The sequence below is a fragment of the Xenopus laevis genome, chromosome 2S (assembly GCF_017654675.1).
Source record: "Xenopus laevis strain J_2021 chromosome 2S, Xenopus_laevis_v10.1, whole genome shotgun sequence".
Lineage (NCBI taxonomy): Eukaryota > Metazoa > Chordata > Amphibia > Anura > Pipidae > Xenopus > Xenopus laevis.
In genome coordinates, this window is record NC_054374.1 from 42,684,552 (window position 1) to 42,691,477 (window position 6,926).

At 36.8% G+C, this 6,926-nt stretch overlaps 1 pseudogene; it reads right to left on the reverse strand.

Moving 5' to 3' along the window:
* Nucleotides 1–5,844: 5,844 nt before the first annotated feature.
* Nucleotides 5,845–6,719, reverse strand: LOC121400763 (annotated as a pseudogene).
* Between the last annotated feature and the right edge of the window lie 207 nt (nucleotides 6,720–6,926).

Genomic DNA, 6,926 nt, shown 5'->3' on the forward strand with positions numbered 1-6,926 from the left:
GAACGCATGCGTGTGTTCTTACAACATCCCTTTTCTGGCAGTTTGAACAACAGCTGCATCCCAAACATGGAAATGTGCCATGTTTGACACAAAACATTCTCGTTGCCCTTTACCGTTCCTAAATCCGATTTTGTCAACATTGAACCAATCCTTTTTTTCCTCTTATATGACATCACTGGTGGTGTCTCAAACCAAGTAACCACAGGGATGGCATCTCTCAAAACTCCCCAGTGTCTTCTGATATGTTGGCCACCTGGTGGCTCAAGACATTAAAACTGGAGACAAAGAACAAATATGGTAAAAGACCAACAAACACAACATGTGGACCATATTCCCTATTTACCTTCTCTATCTCCTCCTGTTGTATTTGTAAAAGTTTATCGGGGTACCCTCTCTCTCTAAACTTTTCCTGCATTTTGTCTAACCTACCACCTAGCAGTTGTTCATCACTTACAATGTGTTTCACTCTGCTGAATTGTGATTTTGGCAATTTTTTTAACCTCCATTGGGTGGAAGGAATCGAAGTGCAGTAAAGTGTTCCTGTTGGTGGGCTTAACATATACGTAGATCTGTTGATAAAGCCCTACCACACATCGATACCTTTGTGTCAAGGAAGGAGACATTATATATATAAAGGATACTGATGCCATGGGGTACAGCAATTAAAATATCAGGTTGCGGATAATGTACCAAAAATGCGAAGTGGGGGAGACCAAACCAACGCAATTTTGAGATGGGAAGCTATTGGGATCCATTCTACGTTATAAGAATAGACAGTGGCCATTAACGGTACCTGCACCAGGACTTTCTGATGTGAGGAGTAGAGAAGCTGATTCTGCCAATTAAGTATAAACTGTGTGTTGCCAATCTTTCTCCTTTCTAGGTGCTGGTCAGTGTTACAGTATGGGTTAGACCAAGATTATTGAAGATACTAGTCTTGTGTTAACCTTTACAGAGCTGCCATGATAAAAAATAAATAAATAAATATATATGGGTATTATAAGAATATACACATTAGCTATCTATTACTGTAGCTACATATTACTCTGGGAATTAATCTGTTTAACCTAAAGCAACTATCCTATTAAAATTTAACTAGGTATAGTGTTGGATAATAAGATTTTTATGGTGGAAATCCAGGAGCAGACTAGAGACGAAACTAGGAGCAGGCGGCAGAGATATCTGTCTAGTTATACTGATATGTGTAGTGCGGTAGTTGACCTGCAGAGTGTACACTGTGGTTAATTCTGCTCTGTAAAATGGTTGATCATATGTACAATACTGATCACAACTATGGCCATGCAAGCAGCCCCTAGATATTCACTATGCAGCCAACAAAGTTTGGCAGCAGCCACAGGGAACATTTTCCTGTGAACCACTGCATTTGATAATAAATATATGCTGAATTAATTTACCTGAGTTGATGCAAAAACTCTCACCTCAAGTTCTACTGCTATTCTGTCATTTTTATTTGCAGCAATGCTGACTTGATCTCTCTCTCGGGTTACATTCCATAAAGCTAAAACTTTGCTGGCACTAGAAATATATAAGTAGATAAGTAATCAGTGACATGATACAGGAATTATATCCAAATACCATGTTGCATAAGGATGGAGTCCAAAATTATTTACGATAACCTTATTATTGTGCTGTGTAAAGTGCAACACTTTCTTATCATTTACACACTGTGCTGTAATAGCAATCCCAGATACAAAGATATCGAGCTGCAGGCTAGCTTCTGATCCTAGCCAAGCTATTACATTCCAAATATCATCTCTATGACGTGGCATTGTCTTAAAAGGCAAGGAAACACAGTAAACCAAAACTTTACCTACATTGTCTCCATGCTTGTCTATTGAAACACCATTGTTTTGGCGAGGTTTTGTCAAACTATTATGGGAATAAGTGCAACTTTTTTTTGCTGTTTTTATCTATTCTACACCTTTATGGGGCCAATTTAATCAAATCCAAATATTTTTCACATTGTATTTGTGCTCCATAAATTTCAGGGTCTTTTTCATTTCTCTAAAACTCTAAAAAAAAATACAAGAAATTTTAAGTGTAAAAACCACGAAAAATAGAAAACTGTGCCAATTAAAAGCTGTTGAGGTCCCATAGAAGTCAACGTGAGCTTAGATGATCCTATTGGACTAATTTTAATCAATTTGGACTTTAAGAGGTTTTCTGAGAATTTTTTTCACTAGTAATTATCTGAATTTTTCAAGGATTTCTAGTCTTTTGCAAAGTCAATAAAAATAGCATAATTAAAACTGAAGTTTTTCTGCTTGTGATTATCTGGGAAAAGGTGACTGTAAAGGTTAAGGACTTACCATTATAGTGATATTCCTTGGATGAATATGCACAGTTAACTTCCTCCCTTACTGCTTGTATAGCTATTTTATAATTACACATTTCAGCTGAGGGCAATTAAATGGTCTAATAATCTCTCTAATGTAGTCAGATGTTACACTACCAATATGGCTTGTTTTTATTTGTGGTCATCATTTTACAAAAGCTTTGAATATTTGATATGCAGATATCAGTAAAGATTATGATAAAAACAACACACTGTATTTTACTTGCAAATTATAGAAAATACTGTAAATATTTTTCTTCTTTGATATTATACTAGAGTGACATGAAATGACCATTACATCCAATTTATTTTCAGGCAAAACAACAAAACGCGAAAAAATCCAAGGGGGAGGAATTCTTATCCAAGACACTCAAAGACTATCATCAGATGCTCATAAATCTAGTTGGATAGAGACCTAATATGTTTATTTCCATGCTATCTGTGCAGGTAATATCTCACTTTAGAGTGTTGTATAAAACACTCTCTCTCACTGTAGTCAGGATTAGTTCTTACTACAGTTATTTAACAAGTACTCCAGCATCCAAGGGGTAAAATTACATTCAAACACTCTGTCTAGCAGTACGAGTTATTTAGCATACCCAAACACACAAAGGGGCAAAGATGTCAAAGGTTGAATTATGTTATGTGAATTTTTTTTTTAACTCTAATAAATTTGAATGTACTCACAACTCGAATGGGAGGCTATTTATGAAAAAACTCGAACATCTAATATTCAATTGAATACAAAAATACCCCAAAATTTGAATCAAATTCAAATCGTGTTTTCCTCCGAAAAAAAAAAACTTGAATGTCAGGAAGGCAATTCACATATTCAAACTGACTTGTACATGAACTCAGCAGGTTTTAGGTGGCAAATATTCAAATTAGAACAGTTTCCAGGGTCGAGGTGTGATAAATCTCACATTCAAATTGAATTGGTGAATTAAAATTTGAATTTGTGAGTTTTGACCAAAATAATTTTGAAAATTTAATTCTAATTTGCCATTCGAACCTTAATAAATCTCCACTAAAGAGTTATACATTTACTAAGGGTCAAGCTTTCATACACATTATGGGTTCTTACAGCAAAAGTGAACAGTGCATTTATAGGTAGAAAAAGATTTTAAGAAGCAGACATACATTTTGGGCAGATTAATCAAAGGTTGAATTTCAAATTTATGTGAATTTGTTTTACTCGAATATAATCGAATATACTCACAACTCGAATGGGAGTTTATGTAAGAAAATATTCAAATGTCTAGATCGAATAGTCCCGACCTGTTTGAATAGTCCCGACCCGAAAAGTTTATTCACTTTATTCACTATGTATTAGTCGTTACCATATCCTAAATGTACAGTAGTTACTTCTTAAAGGAGAATGAAAGGTTAAAACTAAGTAAGCCTTATCAGAAAGGTCCATCTAAATATACCAGTAAACCCCCAAAGTGGTGCTGCTCTGAGTCCCCTGTCAAAAGAAATACAGCATTTCTTTCCTTCTATTGTGTACACATGGGCTTCTGTATCAGACTTCCTGCCTTCAGCTTAAACCTCATTGCCCTGGGCAAGAGCATGCTCAGTTTGCTCCTCTCCCCCCACCCCTCCCTTCTCTACTGTAATCTGAGCCCAGAGCAGGGAGAGACTCAGGCAGGAAGTGATGTCACACCATGTTAATACTGCAGCTCCTATCCTAAACAAACAGAGAGTTTCTAGAGCTTTTTACTCAGGTATGGTAAAACATTCTACAGAATAAATATAGCATTCTAGCTTGCACTATTGCAGCTAATCTATTGGCAATAAAATGCCTCCGTAGCTTTCCTTCTCCTTTAAAGGAGAATGAAAGGCAAATTACACTTGGGGGGCCAAAAAGTCAGGCCCGGGGTCCTTCCAGCGAGCACCATAGAGCGAGCCTCTTCCTAGTTTCCTCGTTCTTCTCGCGACTGCACATGCGCAGTAGAGCAAAAAGCCGAACTTTAATGAAAAAGCCGACTATTTAGTTCTACTACGAATGCGTCTGTACCAAGAAATTTGAAATCGGAAGAATACGGAAGAGGATCATTTCATGGTGCTCGCTGGAAGAACCCCTGGGCCGTGCAGTTTTCTGCTGATGAAAAATGTAAAGAGGGATCAAAACATCAGCCGTGCTAGCGCTACAAAATTTTTTGACCACGTCCATTTTTAGGCCACACCCCCTAATTGTCATGTCTATTTTTCAAAATGTAACAGGTTATGAAAGTTTGAACACTTTTCTGAGAGTTTTATGTTATAGTAGTTTTGCTAATAAAGCAGAAATTGTCCTTTAAGCTTAGAGTCTCAGTTTCACATAAAGACCTGCTTATCTTAAATTGTTACAATTGTATCAAAGTGCAGCTGCTCAGTGTTCAGGGATCTTGGCCAAAATGCCTCTTATTTTAAATCAGGGCTGTCCAACTGGAGGCCTGGATGTGCCCCCCCCCGACTACAGACTCCATAGACTTAAGTGTATGATATCATTATTTTAATTGAATCCGGTTCTCCAAATTGCTGTATGACATATAATCGGTGCACTATATGTAATAGGTTGGACAGCACTGATCTAAATTACAAAAAGACCATTAATGCAGAAAACTACAGGTTCCAAACATTCCAGATTATACATCCCATACCTGTAATATACATAAAAGGAAGCTATATTTTTAGGTAACACATTATTTGCAAAGACTCTGTAAATCTGTACCTGGGCAATAACCCATGGCAACCAATCAGATCTTTGCTTTCATTGTTCTACCTGCAACTGGTTGAAAAACATGCTTATTGGCTGTTACTGCCCAGGTTGCAAAGTTGCCCAGAGTTATAAATAAGCCCTGACCACCTAAAGAATGGGATCCCCCCAAAAAGTTTGTCACTGCAGTCAGCAAAAAAAAAAAAAAACTCCCCTCTTATAAACAAATAGGTTGTAGAAACCTTATACAGTATAAGGTAATATAACCTTATATACATTATACATATGATTTAAACTTATTTTGTTTCTTTTTGTTGAAAAGTGGAATCTAAGTAGCTAATAATTATATACCTGAAACAACACTTCAAAGCGAAAGTAACCTATTAACAGATTACCCATCTCCATCACAGTTCTTTGGTGACACACTTAAGGGTTGGGGCAGACAAGCAGATTCGGGGGAGATTTAGTTGCCTGGTGACAATCTCCCCGAACTGCCTTACGTCTGCTTTCCCTATGCTTGAATGAAGAATTGCCTGTGCTAATACACTCGTGGCGCTTCGATTTCCGAAGTCACCCGAAGTTGCCTCACGAGGAAACTTCGGGTGATTTCGGAAATCGAAGCGCCTACACAAGGCAGACGGAAGGCAGTTCGGGTAGATTGTTGCCACGCAGAAGAGGTGATTAGTCGCCAGGCGAATAAATCTCCCCGAATCTGCTCGTCTGCCTCAACCCTAACATGGTGTTGCTTCTGAATCACCCTGTATTGTACTAATTAATGTCTTCTTCTGTTTTAAAAATGGTGCTGACATATGCAGTCTGGGGTGGTAGCAATGATTAATATGGGGCTCAGTGTAGCATAAGAGCAAGAAAGAACTATTCTGGCATCATTCATATCAGCTGTAACATTTGATAAAGTTAGGGTGTAGATTCACATTGAATTATCCAACCCACAGAGTAGAACATAACAAACTACCAACAAAGTAACAGCTTTAGAAGCCTTCTGCTCTGCTGATTTTCTTTGGGAACTGGCTGAGATAAATTGAATAGATCGGGCATGTAGCAGAAACATGTACACAATGTAAATACTTGCAAGAACCATCATACCAACAAAAATGAAATCTTTGCAGGCATAAAATGATCCATTGACAATGTAGGTAATAAAATCAGTAAAACAACAGACCAAATGTAGCGTGTAAGGTGACCTTGTAGATTTTTTCTGAGAGTATAAATACAAGATGCCGTCTGGCTGTACCACAATATTAATTAAAAGAATAATTAAAATGACGAATGAGACATTCTTGGTCAACTTTTGTTTAAGAAAAAGCCATAATTTGGTGGTTGGGGCTATGAGAATGCACTGGTGACAGCTAAGCAAACAGGTAATGCAAATTTGCATTGCTCATTTTTTAGGGGAATATACAAAATATGCATTTGGTGTCATCTAGTAAATTCTTCACTCCCATGGCTTGCATGGACAGCAGGGATTACACAGGAAAGGAGGAGGTTTACTAAAGCCAAAACTGTAAAGATGATGTTGTTTGCCAGGAGTCTCTTTTCTATAATCCGTATAAAGCCAAATATTAATAAAATATATACAATTCCAGGTATTCCAAATACTACCAGTAGAATAAATCCAATTGCTTTTATAAGAAGATATATATCCATTTCCAACTATTCATATGAGGTGCCTATAACAACATAAAATGAAATAAAAAGTCAACGATTTCCCAAAGGTGGAACAAGAGCAAATTGCTATTCTAATTCATATTAGTCTTTAAGAAAATAATGTTTTTAGTGCACAATTATTCTTTTTATCTGTTTTCAACTTGCATTTTCAGTCGCCCAAATATATACATCTGTATTCAAATTTAT